The sequence below is a fragment of the Lolium rigidum genome, unplaced genomic scaffold (genome assembly GCF_022539505.1).
Source record: "Lolium rigidum isolate FL_2022 unplaced genomic scaffold, APGP_CSIRO_Lrig_0.1 contig_34097_1, whole genome shotgun sequence".
In the NCBI taxonomy this organism is placed as follows: domain Eukaryota; kingdom Viridiplantae; phylum Streptophyta; class Magnoliopsida; order Poales; family Poaceae; genus Lolium; species Lolium rigidum.
In genome coordinates, this window is record NW_025900257.1 from 75,403 (window position 1) to 93,785 (window position 18,383).

General features: G+C 48.1%; 2 long non-coding RNA genes across 4 annotated transcripts; both read left to right on the forward strand.

The window, feature by feature from the left end:
- Nucleotides 1-13,362: 13,362 nt before the first annotated feature.
- LOC124681106 lies at nucleotides 13,363-14,611 on the forward strand. 2 transcript variants are annotated; one of them, XR_006995726.1, is made up of 4 exons: nucleotides 13,363-13,682; nucleotides 13,756-13,860; nucleotides 14,130-14,290; nucleotides 14,397-14,611. It is a non-coding gene; the product is annotated as an uncharacterized LOC124681106 (long non-coding RNA). The 2 variants fall into 2 exon arrangements; XR_006995725.1 differs by having other exon boundaries at nucleotides 13,363-13,860.
- Nucleotides 14,612-14,882: 271 nt separating this feature from the next.
- Nucleotides 14,883-17,967, forward strand: LOC124681105. Of its 2 annotated transcripts, XR_006995724.1 has the most exons (7): nucleotides 14,883-14,933; nucleotides 15,184-15,286; nucleotides 15,545-15,614; nucleotides 16,547-16,611; nucleotides 16,703-16,750; nucleotides 16,866-16,941; nucleotides 17,601-17,967. It is a non-coding gene; the product is annotated as an uncharacterized LOC124681105 (long non-coding RNA). The 2 variants fall into 2 exon arrangements; XR_006995723.1 differs by lacking the exons at nucleotides 14,883-14,933; nucleotides 15,184-15,286 and having other exon boundaries at nucleotides 15,413-15,614.
- The last annotated feature ends 416 nt before the right edge of the window (nucleotides 17,968-18,383 follow it).

Genomic DNA, 18,383 nt, shown 5'->3' on the forward strand with positions numbered 1-18,383 from the left:
CAGCATCATCAGAACTAGCACCAGAAAATTGTTCTCTCATGACTAGATTTAGTAAAGCAGGTTTAATTTCAAAGAATTCTGCTGTAGTAGCAGGTGGAGCAATAGGTGTGCATAGGAAATCATTATTATTTGCATTTGTGAAGTCACACAACTTAGTATTTTCAGGGTTGGCCATTTTAGCAACAGTAAATAAAGCAAACTAGATAAAGTAAATGCGAGTAACTAATTTTTTTGTGTTTTTGATATAGCAAACAAGATAGCAAATAAAGTAAAACTAGCAACTAATTTTTTTGTGTTTTGATTTAGTGCAGCAAACAAAGTAGTAAATAAAATAAAGCAAGACAAAAACAAAGTAAAGAGATTGAGAAGTGGAGACTCCCCTTGCAGCGTGTCTTGATCTCCCCGGCAACGGCGCCAGAAATGTAGCTTGATGCGCGTAGATGCACACGTCTGTTGGGAACCCCAAGTGGAAGGTATGATGCATATAGAAGCAAGTTTCCCTCGAGATGAAACCAAGGTTTAATCGAACCAAGAGGAGCCAAGAAGCACGTTGAAGGTTGATGGTCGCGAAATGTGATGCGGCGCAACACCGTGGATTCCGGCGCCAACTAGGAACCCGCACAACACAACCAAAGTACTTTGCCCCAACGAAACAGATGAGGTTGTCAATCTCACCGGCTTGCTGTAACAAAGGATTAAACGTATCGAGTGGAAGATGTTTGCAAAGAAAACAGTAAAACAAGTAGATTGTATGCTATGTAAAGAATAGGACCGGGGTCCACAGCTCACTAGAGGTGTCTCTCCCATAAGATAAAAGCATGTTGGGTGAACAAATTACAGTCGGGCAATTGACAAATAGAGAAAGGCATAACAATGCATATACATGACATGGTAAATATAGTGAGATTTAATTGGGCATTACGACAAAGTACATAGACCGCCATCCAACCGCATCTATGCCTAAAAAGTCCACCTTCGAGTTATCGTCCGAACCCCTCCAAGTATTAAGTTGCAAAGCAACGTGACAATTGCATTAAGTATTGTGCGTAATGTAATCAACAACTACATCCTTAGACATAGCATCAATGTTTTATCCCTAGTGGCAACAGAGACATCACAACCTTAGAACTTTCTCGTCACCGTCCTGGTATCAATGAAGGCATGAACCCACTATCGAGCATAATTACTCCCTCTTGGAGTTAAGAGTAAAAACTTGGCCGTAGCCTCTACTAATAACGGAGAGCATGCAAGATCATAAACAACACATGAACAATAGATTGATAATCACCATAATCATAGTACTCTCTATCCATCGGATCCCGACAAACACAACATATAGAATTACATATAGATGATCTTGATCATGTTAGGCAGCTCACAAGATCCAACAATGAAGCACAACGAGGAGAAGACGACCATCTAGCTACTGCTATGGACCCATGGTCCAGGGGTGAACTACTCACTCATCACTCCGGAGGCGATCATGGCGATGAAGAGTCCTCCGGGAGATGAATCCCCTCTCCGGCAGGGTGCCGGAGGCGATCTCCGTAATCCCCCGAGATGGGATTCGCGGCGGCGGCGTCTCTGTAAGGTTTTCCGTATCGTGGCTCTCGGCACTGGGGGTTTCGCGACGGGAGCTTTAAGTAGGCGGAAGGTCAACGCGAGGGGCCACACGAGGGGCCCAGGGGGCAGGGCCGCGCGGCCAAGGGCTGGGCCGCGCCGGCCACCCCCGGCTGCCTCGTGGCCCCACTTCGTTAGGTCTTCGGTCTTCCGGAAGCTTCGTGCAAAAATAGGACCCCGGGCGAAAGTTTCGTCCAATTCCGAGAATATTTCTTTACTAGGATTTCTGAAACCAAAAACAGCAGAAAACAAAGAATCGGCTCTTCGGCATCTTGTTAATAGGTTAGTTCCAGAAAATGCATAAATATGACATATAATGTGCATAAAACATGTAGGTATCATCAATAAAGTAGCATGGAACATAAGAAATTATCGATACGTTGGAGACGTATCAGTTCTCCCTTCACATTCCTCCCACCGGCCCCGGTGGTACTCTTCTGCCGAAACTCGCCATCCCTGAAACAAGTCATAATGCAAGGCCAGCCGATTTCACCGAAATCAGCTTCCAAAAATAAAGCGTCCTCGGGGTCAGTTGCCCCCCGAGCTTCCACCCAAGCGAGGAAGGCAGTGCGGAAAGTAGCTGCCAGGAAGACCTTGAAGCGCAAAGCTCCCGTCCAAGACAACTTGCAAGTAAGCCAACCCGTGCTTTGCTCATATTTACCCATCCTCCTGGTCCTCCACAGCATGTTTATGCCTCTTTTCACAGACTTCCACCGAGGAGAACTCCAGCGAGGATGAACACTCTCGCCGGAGGGACATGAACCCGGGCGACTCCGAGAGGTCCACCACACAGAGCCAGACAGACTCACCTTCGTCGACCAGGCAAAGGTCTGCTCCCGAATCTGCTGCCACCCCCGCTCCGATCAAAACAGGGTCCCGTATGAAACGTCGCTGTGTAAAACGGGTTCGCAGAGGTTCACAAGTCTCCTCGCCAAGCCAGGAGGTTTCAAACGTAATTACTTCACCAATCCATGCCTCATGTCATCCCATCGCCGGCTCGTGTCGACTCACCATTTCTTTTGCAGACCAATGAGACCTCTAGCGGGGAAGTTGAAGAGGTACTGAGGCCATCTGCCACACTAGATTTGGCCGCCTCGACAAGTGTGGCAGGACAAGGGGCTAATCTGGCCAAACCCGCAGCACAGCCGATTATCCCTAAACCGGCCGCTCCTCCTTCTTTGGGAGAGGTAATTCTACTCCCTGGGTCCTATCCTCCCATGTGTTGTGTACTCACGTCGCTCTTGTTTGTCTGTCAGGGGTGTGATCCTTCAAGCTTACTGACGTTCGATCCTGACTCCATCGAGCCAGCTGCTCCCAAAGCAAGTGAAGGGCCAAGCCTTAAAATGGTCCACGGTCCTCTTCAGGGCCTCAAGGCTTTGCTCTCCTCCTCAATTGAGATCTTGGTCGAAAATCCCGAGGCAATCAAAGGTATCCTTGACGAAATCCAGCCTCATCTCCCCATGACACTGCGGGTGAAGCTTTGGCCAGCTGCGACTCTATCGGCTTTCAAGTCAGGAGTGCAATCGGCTCGCCAAAGAATTACCCTTCGTCGCGCTCAGCTCCCGTTGAGAGCCGATATTGCAGAGAAATGTCAACGGCTTAACGAGAAAAAGACTGCCCTGGACACCAAGACTGATACTTCTGCCAACAATGCGGAACTCGAAACCCTGCGCAAGGAACTGGAGAGCCTTGAAGAGAAGGTGAGGATGACCAAGCAGTTTATCCAAGAGAAGGGGACCTTCATTGCCCGTTCTCGAGAGGAAGCGCAAGGCCTCACAGCCGATCTGAAAACTGATTTGGCGGAGATTCGCGAACTGAGCGGCCAGTTGGTGATAGGCAAAGACGAAGACGACGAGGCTGAAATTGCCGAAGTGGATCGTATCCGTGCTGACGCCCTTCGCGCTCTTGATGAATTTCTTCAGAAGAACCTTTCTGTGTAAGCTACTGAATGTTGTACTGAACTCGCGCCTTTGATTGCGGATAACAGCCTGTGCCTCTTGCGTCGAAATTTGGATTTTTTTTTTATATTAGCCGATCGATCTCATGAATCGGCTCCTTTGGGTACAAACTCCGTGGCCTTAACCCTTCTCTGTGTATATGCCCCCCCAAGCCGAATCCTTCAAATGATTAAGGATGTCGGCTTTTCAGCCAGTTCAAGACTATCTCACAACTCACCATGATAAACAACACAACAGTGAATCCATATAGTGAGAATAATTTTAGCCGATCGCTGGAATCGGCTTCCCTTGCAGCTGTCGATCCGACTATTCGTCCGGTAGAGTAGCGCCATTGAGGTTCCGGACATCTATAGCGACGCGCCATCGGCCATCCTTTTTCTTCGTAAGTACAACATTGGAAATCCATTCAGTGTACCTGTACGGCCTGAGGCACCCGGCGTCCAACATCTGCTTGATATCCTTCTTGACTTCCTCAATCCCTTCTAACTTGTCAGCTGACGTAAACCCATAACCCAGCTTTCCATCACTTGCCAAGTCAACATTGAACACAGGCAAAGCGTATGTTGAGGATAATGCTGGCCGATCGCTGAAATCGGCCTCCTTTTCCATTGTAATGCTTAATGAGGGCTTACAACCTCTTGGTCTCTTATTATGGTGACGCGACTCAACGGGTGCATGTTCACCATGTCTTGGGTCATAAATCTCTGACGAGATCCTAAATACTGTGTTTGTACCAGCCGATATCTCTGCATCGGCATCAGCCGATGCCTGTGCGTCGGCTTTCGCCTGTTTTGGGCGCCATACTTTCTTTGGCGGGCGCGCCTTCGTCTCCAATGTTTGCTGAATTTTCACGGCCAGATCGGGCCGTGCTCTTCTCAACGTGTACAGGTACTGTGCCTCGGCTTCTTCCAGGTTTCGCAGCCGCTGCACTCTACGCTTCTGAGAATGGCTGAGTCCATCAGGGCACCACCTTGGTCGGTGATACCTATCTTCTTCTCCATCTGACTCCTCGAAGTCTTCTTCTTGAGAGGACTCAGCTCGTTTGTTATGTGGTGGGAGGGGTCCCAGACGCTCGAACACTGAAACTTCGTTTGTCCTTCTCCTTCGCTGCGTGCATTCTGGGCAGTTCTCGATTGTTGGCAATCGGCTCATTCCTGAGTCCCAGCAATGTTTGAAGAAGGGACAGTTCCAGTGCTTATCCACGTTGTCTTGCTCCCTTGACCTCCCTCCAGCGTGACGTTCGTACCCGTCGTTGTCCCCGTCGTTCTGACGATACCTCCTGTTTTCCGCATCAGACCGACGATATCTTTCATCGTCTTCGTCGTAGCGCCGACGTCGGCCGTAGTGCTGCTCATACTTGTTGAGGAGATGCACGGATAGTGGGCGTTGATACCGCACGCTTCTCACCTCCTCCTCGGTTAGGTACCGTCTGTCATCATCTTGGGGCCGGTCGCGTGGAACGGCCTCCTCTTTATCTTTGCCACGAGAGTGGCTGCTCTCTGCCTTGTCCGCATCATGGCGGTTCACAAGCCCTGCCATGTTGACACTGAAGGAGAACCCTGGTCCCCTTATGGAGTGGCTGAGATCTATCGTGTTGACGCCATGCGACGGACGCGGGTTTTCTTTGAGCTTGATATCGTGAGAACGAGTCTTCTCAAAGGAGCCGATAAGCCCGGCTTCACAGATGGCCTTCAGCTCATCGTATTTCTTCTTATGATCAGGAGGAAGATCCTCGTATGTGATCCGTTCCTCCGCCATCTCGGATGCCGATGTTGCCGTGGATGTCGACGTGGATGTCCCACCGGGCTTGCCAGAATGTGTTACCCTCCAAAACCCACCGACGGGCGTTGGTTAAGCAACACGAAGAGCCGGGAAGCTCCCAGGGCCGCTTAGTGGATCCCTGGCACCTCGCGTCGTCCCACAAATCTTCTGGCCAACGTCCTGGCGGTTGCTAGGGCGTGCCACCTGACCTAGACCCGATCAGGAAGGTGTTAGTGCTTCGATTGTTCCTGCATGGCAGACACGTAAACATTAAATACGAGCCCTATCGGCTCTCAGGTTTCCCTGTGGATCGGCTCAAAGAGCCGATCGCTCCATGTTTCTCGTTGGATTTACAATGGCATGGGGATCCTGCTTGATCAGGACAAAGCTAAAACGATCCACGACAGTTTAGGGTTTTCACCGCATAATCGGAACGTCCTACGTGCGATCGGGCCTAGCAGCTACGAGAGATGATGCAAACTACCCCTACGAGAGGCCTAAAAACCAACATAACGTTGATTCCCGGAACATCCCTCGTAGGGACGGTAAACAACGCCTAACGCACTGCCGGATCGTCCGACCCCAGCATAAGGCCTAACTATGCAGATATTAAACTAATCCTGCGGAGCAAGGAGCAACTATAACGGATCGGATCTACTAAGTAACGAACAAGCAAGATGCTGCCCTTACGTCTGGATAGACGTAAGGGCAGCTAGGTGTCGAGGGACGGCATTGCCACGCAGATATGCACGTGAAAGCATCAATGCAAGCCCCTAAACACCTAAGGGTAAATAGTACTGCTCGCCATCAACAAGGCTTCAGCACGAGCAGTACAAGGTTAACGAATAAACGTATACTGCCTAGATCGCTAGATGCGATCTAGGCAGCATGGTGCTTACCCGGGAGAAACCCTCGAAGAAAGGGGTGGCGATGCGCCTGATTTGTGTTGGTTGAACGATGATTGTCCTCTTTTTCCGATAACCCTAGATACATATTTATAGTCCAAGGGACTTTCTAATTGAGGCGTGCACCTAACCGTGCACGGGCCAGACTCTATCTCTTTAATCTAAATTACAATGTGATCTACTGTATTACAGATACACGGGCCACTTAGCCCAAAACTCTTAGCGCAAGGCCGTTTTGAAGATGCTCCACGTGTACGTCCTTCAAGCCCATCTTCACTTGCGGCCCATCTCCTGATTTGGCCAAAATCGGGTGGTAACAGTATGCCTGTCATTTTTTGGATCACCACCTCCCTAGCCCGGAGACCCTCCCAAATAAAATTCATTTCCCTCAGACCACCCACCGGAACTTCCCAAGTCCCTCTCTCCCACCTCCACGACCACCGCACCGGAACATCCCCGCCGGACTTCCCTGGTCTACCCGAGCCCTCGCGATCCTCGTCAGCCGGCTGCCTGCTGGAGCCGCTTCATCGACGCCGTCATCAACCGGACCGGATCATCCCCGCCGTACCTCGAAACTATATGCTCATCCAGCAGTCTACCGCAGTCGCTTCAGCTGAGCCGATTCGCCGGATCCGTCGTCCACCGCATCGGATCTTGCTCACCGACACCGCTGTGCATGAACCGTATCTGCTTCACCGCGCCGTGCATGATCTAAACTCTTCTACTCGTCGCTTTTCTATTGCTTTCCTGCAAGTTCTTGTTTAATCTTGGGGGAACTCTGTTTGTGCTAACGACGCGCCGTTACGTTTTTGCGGATGAGATGAGTAATCATGAAGTGTAATGGCCGTCTCTCCAACCCCAAGTAGCACATGTAGCGTACTTCATCACCGGATCTATCAACCCCGGGAAGATCTGTTGTGACTCCCACGAGTGCTTCTCCTAATGTAAGTCCCTTGTTTTGGCGCCATGTTCCGGGTTCGGATGCTTGTTTGTCCGAAGCTCTTTTAGTTCATTCCTAGCTATGACCGTAACACGTTGCTATTTTCTACTTCATTGCTAACTTTAAGCGATTGAACATTTTGGTTTGCATTCTCTGCTCTATAGATGTAGCCATCATAACTTCTATCTTGCTCAGTCGTTGTTACAAAAATTATAGGTATTATAGTAACATCCTGCTATTATTTAGTTGATGGCCAATTTTAAGTAATTGCACATGTTGGTTCGCATTCCCTGCTCTATAGCTTTTGGCATCGTAACTTCTATATTTGGTTTACATTCCCCGCTCTGTAGATCTAGCCATCATAACTTTATCTTGCTCAGTCGTTGTTACAAAAATTATGGCCTGCTACTATGTTGTTTGTGCCAATTTTTACTCCATGAACATGTTGGCTTGCATTCCCTGTACTACAGGTGATGCCATTGTTTTGTATCTAGTTCATTGTAAGCTAACAAAGTAAGGACTTAGTTTGGCATGCTATCACTCTGCTATCTAGCCTGTAGTACAAATAAACTTGTCATACTACTAGATAATAATTTTGCGTGCCATCTTGTTCTTCAAAAGCTGCATTATTGACTTGTTTCTCCGACTTGGCATGACGCTCACATATGGAAAGCTGAACATATTGGTTTGCATTCCCTCTTATACAAGTTCACAGGTGATCCCACTATATTCCGTATCTGGTCCATCCTAAGCTCCAAGCATTAACTATCCTCTATGTGTTGCTCATTACAAGTTTATATCCCGAAACATCTTGATTTGCATCCCCTTCACTATAAGTTCAGGAGTATTATTTAGTTCACGGCCAAAATTAAGTAATTGCACTTGGCACATGTTGGTTCACATTCCCTCCTCTTTAGCTTTTGCCATCGTAACTTCTATTTTTGGTTTACATTCCCTCGCTCTGTAGATGTAGCCATCATAACTTCATCTTGCTCAGTCGTTGTTACAAAATTTATAGCCTGCTACTATGTTGTTCATGCCAATTTTGTACTCCCTGAACATGTTGGTTTGCATGGGACTCGACAGTTTCATTCTAACATGCTCTGTTATATTGGCTGTTGCTATGCGGCATGCACTCTTTGTTTGCTTATTGTACGCATTACAATGATCTTGTTATAACGACGAAATGATGAGTTCCAAATTCTTTGGCAAACAATATTGCAGTGTCTTTGCGTTTCCATTGTTGCTGTCTTAACTTGTAATGTCTTTGTTTCCGATATAGGTGCTGCATGGATAACTTAAAAGATTGCCGGATCGCTTCATTGTATTGCTAGGTTTAATTACCATTCAATTTCTCCGGGTTCTGTAATATTTTTTCAAAGCCTTGCACTCGATGTAATATTTAGTTAGTTTTTATAGTTCTTTCGCGCATTTTTTCTTTGGTGCTAGTGGTAAGTGAGGCTATCCGACGTAAATCAATGCTGCGTAAATATTCTCGCATCTAAATCACGAATTCCCATCCCTTAAACGGCCCAATTAAGCGAAATCACATACGTGCCGGCCCGCAAAATCCTAAAGCGCCTTTTACGCCGGCATATAAACAAGCAACTAAACGAGTCGGCCCACTTACTTATTGGGCCAGCCCATTTGATTTACTGTGGACCCCACACTCTAATTGGGCCGGCCCACTTGCTTTAAGGTGGACCCCACCCACTACTGGGCCGGCCCACTAACTAGTTGGGCCAGCCCAATTTCTTTTGTGGTGGACCCCACATACTAAATGGGCCGGCCCTTTAAGACGAAAGTGGGACCCACCAGTGTTTTTGGCCCGCCCACTATCTTGTTGGGCCGGCCCACTTGCTATATAGTGGACCCCACATACTAAATGGGCCGGCCCTTTAAGAGGAAAGTGGGACCCACCTGTGTTTTTGGCCCGGCCCACTAGCGTGTTGGGCCGGCCCACATGCTATATGGTGGACCCCACATACTAAATGGGCCGGCCCTTTAGCAGGAAAGTGGGACCCACCAGAGTTTTTGGCCCGGCCCACTATCTTGTTGGGCCGGCCCACTTGCTATATGGTGGACCCCACATACTAAATGGGCCGGCCTTTTAACAGGAAGGTGGGACCCACCTGTGCTTTTGGCCCGGCCCACTATCTTGTTGGGCCGGACCACTTGCTATATGGTGGACCCCACACACCAAATGGGCCGGCCCTTTAACAGGAAAGTGGGACCCACCTGTGTTTTTGGTCCGGCCCACTCTCTTGTTGGGCCGGCCCACTTGCTATATGGTGGACCCCACATACTAAATGGGCCGACCCTTTAACTGGAAAGTGGGACCCACCTGTGTTTTTGGCCCGGCCCACTTGCTATACGGTGGACCCCACACACTAAATGGGCCGGCCCTTTAAAAGGAAAGTGGGACCCACCTGTGTTTTGGCCCGGCCCACTTGCTTCTTGGGCCGGCCCAGTTGCTGTAAGGTGGACCCCACATGTTAGATGGGCCGGCCCATTTAAGTGTTGACCAGTCAACCTTAGAGGTTAGGCCCGGCCCACGTAACTAATGGACCAGCCCAGCTATATAGTTGACCGGTCAAACTATGTCCGCTGGCCCGGCCCGCTTAAGACGTGGCAGGCCTCGTGTGGGCCTACCATCTACCACGGGGTTTCAGCCGGTTAACGCCGTTAACCGCCGACTAACGGCGTCTGCCACGTGTCAGTTTGCATGACGTCAGCAGTCAACGGGCTCCCGGAAACACTTGGGCAACGGTCCGATTTTCCGTGGCGGAAGGGCGCCCAAGCGCGACGGACCGAAAAAATCGTTGTAGGACTTTGCCTGACGCAGTTTTCACAACAGAACCCATATCGTCGGGTTAGGCCCATAGGCGACGAAAAATACCCCTTAGCGGACGATTTTGAGACGTTGTCTATCAGAACTTTTCTTGTAGTGATCACCCCTGTTACTAGTGCTTTTCCAGGTGTAGCTGAATTGACAACTCAGTTGTTAAGGCTTATAAGTATTCTTTACCTCCCCTTGTGTCGAATCAATAAATTTGGGTTTTACTTCCCTCGAAGACCGTTGCGATCCCCTATACTTGTGGGTCATCAGTACCGCTGAGGTACCTTCATGGCCTCTGCTAGCCCCGGACTCAACCCGGTACCTTGGCAGTACCAGGGCGGAAGTTCCGTAACTCAAAGTTACGGTACCAAAGAGGTACCATGTCGGAACTACCGCTTGAGAGCGGTACTTCCGCTAGAGGTACCGTCAAGGTACCATACTTTGTTTTGTGGGCATTTCTGTGTGCAATCCCAGAGCGGTATCTCAGGCCGGTACCAGTAGGGTAGCGGTACTACCGCTACCGGTACCGGTAGTACCGGTCGGGCGGATTCTGCAATTCCTCTTTCCCTCTCCAACCACGTCACCTCATGACACACACACAAAACTAGAAAACCTGTAAGCTACGCTTGAGTCTTCCAATCATGATGCGTTCAGCGAGGGCACCGTGCACCTGCAAATCTATTAAAGACAATCTATGCACACAGTTAAATTAATTCAAGTGTTGTTATCAAACACACAAAAACACGAGGTATAGACCTTGCTCTTTCAATCTCCCCCTTTTTGGTGTTTGATGACAAAACAAGAATTTGCAACATAGCATAAGATATTATGATAAGGTTCTAGATTTGCAAAAACTAGACGGAGCTCCCCCTAGATGTGTGCATAGTTAGAATATGCATTTGAATACAAATACACACATCCTAGAGATATAACTCCCCCTAGATTCTACAAATCAAGCGCATATGCAACAAGGATATTTAACATGTTTATATAGAATATGCACACTATGGAGGCAACATATGACAATACAAGGAGCTTTGGGTGAATGTGTCATACCTTTGCCTTGAGAAAACCCAAACTTCCAATAATAATGCCTCCATAGAAATGGTGTAGCCACAATAGATGAATACCGAATACCAATATAGGCTACCACGAATAGGTCTTATTACAAACAGGGGGATCCACGAAATAGAGTAGCAAAGTAGCAAGCATACGAAAAAGTTTCTCAAATAACTAGGGATAAAAAAGCGATGCCAAGACCGAAAAGTCCAAAATGAAGCACCAAGCCCTTGGCATCCCATCCTAATAGAGCAACTTCTCCCCCTTTGGCATCGGAACACCAAAAAGGGAGAGGAAGCATGCTAGTGCCCCAAGGGGATCACTCGTCATCCTCGTCCTCGTCTTCCTCCTCCTTGTCCTCCTCGTCTTCATCCTCACCATACATGTGCTCGTCCTCCTCCTCCTCCTCTTCGTCTTCATCTTCAACGTGGCCCTTTCCATGAGGTGGTGGAGAGGGGAGCACGATGCGCTCGGGGATGGAGTCCTCGGAGCTTGACCATGTGTGCTTGGACTTCTATTCTCCAAGAGGGGTGATGTTGTTCTCGGAGCCATCGGAGATGGGGAGACCCATTTGAGCCATCATCGCCTTTTGGCGTTGACGGATCTTCTTGTTGTCGACGTGTGCTTGGTACATCTTGTCTTGGAGGTCCTCATTGAAGCAAAAGGACTTCTTGAGACGAGCGGTGAGCTTGGCAAAGAGGCCTTTGGTCTTGACGGAGTTGGGCACAAAGTCGGAGTCGTCACTATCGGCCTCCTCCTCCTCCTTGTCCTTGGGAGCATTCTTGCCATACCTTGGGAGAGAATGATTCTTGACGACGGGGTTGCGCTCTTTGTGGATAGTGATTGGGTAGCATTGTTCAAGGAGGTCTCCACGATTGGCTTCCTCCCACTTGAGGCAAATGAGCCTCATGATGTATGGTGCATATTGAGGAAGTGCGGAGGAAGGCACAATCTTGCATCTCATGCCATATGTAGTCCATGACGTCCAATTGCTTGCCTCGGCCCTTGTTCTCTTAAGTACGCACAATGAGGTTCACAAGAAAACCATGCACTTCATCGTGGTTGGTGTGCTTGGGGTTGATGGTGTTGCGGTAGATCCGGTTTATGATGTCGTAGGTTGTAATGAGGTCATAGGCACTTCCACAAAGTACTCTCCCGGGAGGTAGAGATTGACCATCTTGTCCTTGCTCATTGGCTTGTGTTGGAGATGAATCCGAAAGTAGTTGACCTAGCTAGGCGCCACCACGGGGCTTGGATAATCCTGTGAACAACATAGGTTGTAGGGGGGTAGGGGTTAAGTGCACAAGCCTCAGAATTGTAGCGCAAAAGGACACTAACAAGCAACAAAAGTTAAATTGCACAGAGCGGTAGTACCGCAACCCAGCTCGGTAGTACCGCTTGAACCGGTAGTACCGGCCACGAATGACCGGTACTACCGTTCGAGCACAGCACCACTAGATCTAGGTCGTGATTCATAGCATTGAGGCACAAAATTTCACATGGTGTTGCTAGCTAGTACCCCTCTACATGGAAAAGCTTTCTAGGTCAAAAAAAAAATGTATAATATATCAAAATCATTGTGGGAAAAAGGTACATCCGAATTCACCAGGGTTTACCCGGTTAGACAATTTTTAGATTCTCAAAATTCCAAATTCCTTCCTATAAATTCCTTCCTATAAATGTTCCAAGAAGACCCGCTCAACCAGAGGGTCTGAAGGGGCACTTTAATCTGATTCGTCCATTTCACCTACTACAGTGATTTTTACATCCCACTTTCTACCTCAGCCGTTGGATGGAGTTAAAACTTTTCTCACTCGTTTGGCAGTGAAAGAGTCCATGACGCGTGGGACCTCCTACGTGCAGGACCCAGGGGTAAGAGGCAGACAGTGCTAGCTCGTTCGGTCGCCCGGTCACCTATCCGCCAGAGGTGAGAGAATCTAGATCGAACAACGTCCCCAATCCTGGCCTCGCTCCTCGCTCCCCAATCCCCACCTCCTCCTCTCCTCTCCAATGGCAGCCTCCTCTCCTCCCCCATTTTCTTTTCTCCTCTCTCCCCCTCGACTGGATGCGGGAGCCGGCGGCGGCATGTAGAGCCTGTCGAGGCAGCCGGAGGCGGGGAGCACGCGCCTAGCGGCGGCGATGGCGGCCGGAGGCGGTGTTCAGCGCGTCGAGGATGGCCGCCGCCGAGGACAGAGCGGCAGAACCTTTCGTGGGCGGCGACCACGACCAGGCCAGCGAGCCTCATGCGAGGAGCGCGCCCGGCCGATGACGGGTGGGAGGAGGCGGCGCGGCAGCGGGCGGTGGACGTGGTTCCCGGGGAGCTCCTCGTGAAGCAGCAGGAGGTTGAGGTCGAGGCAGCGGCGGCGGTGTTGGCCGCGGCGGACGCGAAGGAGGAGGCGCGCCTGGCCGAGGTCGGGTGGGAGGAGGCTACGTGGCAGCGGGCGGCGAACCAAGATCCGGATCTCCCGCTCTCTCTCTCTCTCTCTCCTGGTCTTCAACGACACACGGCAGATGGGGAGGATGGCTGGGAGGTGGTGACCTGCTTCCCAAGAGTCCATGAAGAAGCTGGAGCTTGTGGCGCCCTTTTGCTACAGGCCTAGGTATGTGATGTCTTCCCCCTCTCCCCTTAAAGAACCGAATTTTTTGAAGCCTACAGTGCAGGTTTGACCGCAGCGACGAGGTCAAGCGGCTGTCCAAGTCGACGAAGAGCAAACCATGAAGGATCTGGGGCTGTTCGGGCCTGCAGTGATTTAATTTGCGGTGTGGGGATAGAGAGTGGTATGCACATACGTAAGCAACATGAGCTCACATAGAAATAGTAGAGTCAGACTGGAGCTCTCGCTGGCTTGGCATCACAATGCATAGTTCGTAGCTAAACGCCTACTGAGATGTAGATTCTGATGTATTTAAGCTCAGTCCAAGAAACAATAAAACGAAACTGGTTTTACTTTCTAGACTAGATGTGTGATGAAAATCTTCCACAATTAGTTTGTCATGTTCAGTTTATACAAATTAATTTTGTCTGATGTTGAACTGCTTGACTTCAGGGTAATGATGGTATCTACCGTCCTCCAAAACATCAGAAGGTATTATGGATGATAATCATGGTAAAGACGCTTCAAGGAGAGAAAAGGCACTACCAAGTATGGTAATATAATATTCTTATCTCAAGGAGATTATTGATGTTGCTGCTTATAGGTCAAAAGAGGTTCGTATATAATTCTGTTTGGCTAGTTAGTTGCTTTCTTAGTTGCAGATTAAGCTATATGGTGTGCTGTTCTTGAGCTAAATAGCCTGTATGTGCAACTTTGCAGTGGGACATGATTTGTACTGCTCTATTTCGATTTGAGATGAAGATTTCTATCTGTGCTGCTGCTACCGGGGTTGTGCAGGATTCGATACAACATGGTGTTTATGTGGTGGAGAGGGAGTCCTGGAGGTCATCGTCAACCAGAGATTGCTAATGGTATTGCTGTAACCTTTTAAGAAACAATGGTGGAAATTAATCTGGCTATGGTAATGGAAACTATTAATCCCTTCAAAATATGTCAGATCTTGTCCTGGACAAATAACTGGCAATCTATGTAATTCTTGTCAAAAATTAATTAACTTTGTTTTTGAGATAATAGTTAACATCCCAGTTTCGTTAGGTGTCGCCTGCTTGTTCGCGGCGCCCCAGCCGGTGCGAATCAACAACGGAGGAGGCCATGGAAGAGAGGAAGGAGGCATGGATATGTTGTGCCAAGTAGATGCAGTCAGCGATAGAGCGCTAGCTGTAGTCGACGACCGAGCCGGACAGTGGATCCCCTCCCCTGTCTCGGTATCTCTCAACTTGGGACTTCTCCACCGTGGTATGAGTTTTCCGCCCGCATTGGCGGCTTGATATGGTTCAGGTGTCTATGAGGCTATTTTGAGGGTCAGCCAGAAATAAAAGGGCATATGTAAATGCATATTTGCTGGGTCTTTTTTGATACTTTTGGTAAAAGAACCTTTTGTTTTCTATAGCTAAATATTTTATTAAGATTGGGCAGGAAGACAAGGAGGATGTTCTGTGTTCTTCCTTGGTTTACTGATGGTGCTTCTTTGATTGGGTTGGTGCAGGATAGCGGCCAAGTTTCTTCTATGTGTTGGTGATATTAGTCATGTCCTCGATGCTTGGAAGATATATAGCGATGTGTGGGGGTAGCAGCCAGATTTCTGCGAGGTAAAAAAAACTGGGCGTGTGAAAAGGAACCTGAAATTTCGTTTGCTTTAAAAACTAGGCGCGTGAGATCCATTTCTATACTTTTGCTTTAATTTTGTTTTTGCGGGATGAAGTGGGATGCCACATTGCCAGCCTATGATGGCCTGTGAAAAGGAAGCTGAAAACTGAATTTAGATAATATTTTTTCTGAATATTTCCTGTTTTAGAGTACATATGTCCATCTTATTCCTTCCTCACTAATTTAATTCTATTTTGCAGCTAGGCTTTGGATGTCCAGGAGTTTCTTACACCCCAGCATTAGTGTTCGTGGAGTCCATCGTTGTTGCAGGTATACCCATTCTCCCCATCTCTATTTATCCCCTTTCTTCTCATGTATATTGGCACAATTTGCTCCCTAGAATCTATAGTATGCAATATGTGCTACCGACCAAGCATTTGACGGTTTTATGATGAACTATAATAATCGATCCATTTCATCACATGTAGCAACTTCTTGCGATTTGAATATTTTATTTACAAAAGGTGAATATTTGCAAGCACAGTGTGGGCATGCGAGTGAGCAATTGAAATTCCACTTGGAAAGAGCTTTTGTCGACTGAGGTTTACGTCGCCGTAGAGTTGTGACACAAGTCGATATGTGCTAAAGATATACTGAAACTTGACTTTTATGAGGCATGTTTACAAAAAGGATTTCAAATTTATATTATGACCCTTTCCGCAAGAAATATTCCTATTTCGCACCTACCTAATAAGCAAGCTCAGTTGACCTTCATGGGGCCAAAAGTGAGACCTGAGTAGATGAATATTCTTATTTCACACCTAGCCATATCACGCTGGTAAGCAAGCTCAGAGGAATTCTGTGAGCCGGGGACCTTGATAGATGTACATGCCTTTTTAAGTCCACCTCAATTTTCCAAGTGATATAAGATGTGTGTAGGTAGGTCACAACTTTGTTTTTTGTTATTTTTAATTATTTGTCTCCGAAGATGAACTTTCTTTTTGCAGTTAGTTGTATTTTTGTGCATTTATGCTACCTAAAGGAAGTGCATATTATGGACATCATGGTTTATATATTTAGTTCTTTACGTAACAGTAAATCTTGCGTATATGTTTTCTAGCTTCCATTTCTTCATTTGGGTTTTTTCCTCTTCCTCGTACCAATTTTTTGGTGTGTATATTTTAGAGTCACAACATATGAGTCATAATACTTGCCTGGCCTTTCATTTGGGTGCCACTTGAAAATTGTGATTCCCATTTCAGCTGGTATATTATCTCGCAACAACCGAGATGAACCATTCTTCATCGCTTTAGTGGCCTTAAGCAAGGTAATTTACCTCCTCCTTTACATGGCATGGTAGTATTTGGTGGTTGCTTTCCATTACTAAAGTGGGGGTTGTTACTATATTTTTTGTGCAGATCCATGTGCTTTCCAGTGGCTCCATTCTTTGCTATATACATCTCCTGGTATGCCGTTCTTGATGTACATAATTTTACGATATGCTTTCACGCGGTGTTGCACTGCTTTATGACCTGGTTTTGGCTGGTTGTTTCTTTTTACCTGGCCCTTTTCACTTTGCAGGTTCTAGGATTTAGTAGGTTGCTTCTTGTCTCATCTTGTACCGGTCTCTGGTTCTGTGCTCTTCTGTTGTGTTGAGGTTGGTCTCTTTCTTCTCCTTACTAGGAATGCATCTTCCATTTAGGGTCTGTTTTCTCTATGATGATTGATCGATTGTTCTTGCTTTGTATCTAATACATCGCAAGTGCTCAACCTGTAAGACCTGATTAGTTTCTAGAGATGGGAGGCATTCGAAGCTTAAGAAACTTTCTCTTTCAGTTTGGTATTGCCTAGAGCCGATACCTTGAATGAAAGCATTGTTGCTTGTACAGCTGTGTGGTGCTAATGAAATTGCACGGCTATGAGCCTTTTTCAGAATTAGATTGTTTAAATAGTTGATAAATGAGAGTTAAGGGAAGGAACATGTAGCTTACAGTTGACCTTCCCTAACCTTATGGGTGTTATTGTGCAGAGTTGATAACTCTATCAGATGCACCAAAGCTCAATGTATTACAATTTGAAAGAGGCAGCAAGAGATTTATGTATAGGGTTTAGGATTCATCTAATTACTTGATGTATATATATAGTTTTCTATTTTTCCGTTCTGCTGGCTTACAGTGCTCTGTTTCTATATGTTTCGTTCTTTTCACAGCCCTCCTTTTGTTTTCTGATATAGTGAGGGGTGGGTATAGTGAGATGGTTTTCTTCAATATCACTGTGTTATACTGACTTGTTCCCTTTCTTATCTCTGTCTACCAGGTTGTTCTCTGTAGGGCCTTATCTTCATGTATGGTTCCTATTACGAGCTTAAGGGCATGTTTGGGAAGCCTCCAGCTTCCCAAAATCCTTAGATCCAGCTCCGTCAGCCCAACTCCAGCGTCTGGACTAGAGTAGTAAACGTTCGGGATAGATTCACTCTTTCTTTTTCTCGGTCGTCTTCCCCCATTATCACGGGATTTCCAATTCCTCTCACCACCAGATATTCCCTCCCATCGAGTCAAGGTCGGAGGAGCCCTTCGAGGAGGAGATCGAGGGAGCGGAGGCCGGAGAAGCTGTTGCAAGAGTCGATCTTGGAGGAGGACGCCGACAGGCTCGTGGAGGCGCGTGTGAATCGGGCTGAGCTCGAGTGGATGGGCTTGATGACTCGCCGCCGGGTGTGGCTCGGGCCTCGGGTCAATGATGTAGATGATTCCGGTGGATGCGGAAGGAGGCGGCGTCGGGTTGGAGGCCGGGAAGAGTATGGAGGCCGCGGCGGGGAGCTCGGGCGGACAGGCGGCTCCGGTGGCTCGGGCAGACGGCGAGCTCGGGTGGACGGACAGCTCCGGCGGCTCGGGCGGACGGCCAGCTCCGGCGGCTCGGGCATACGGCGATGCCGGAGTGGAGGTGCGGCGGCGGCTCGGGAGCCTGTGGTGGTTAGGTCAAGGACGGGTCGGGAGCACTTGGCGTGGTGTGGGAGAGAGCCTCGCTCGGGGAAGGAAGGAATCGAACCGAGCAGTTTTCTCACTTGGCGGTGGCGGAGCGTCGTAATTAATTGCTGCTCCG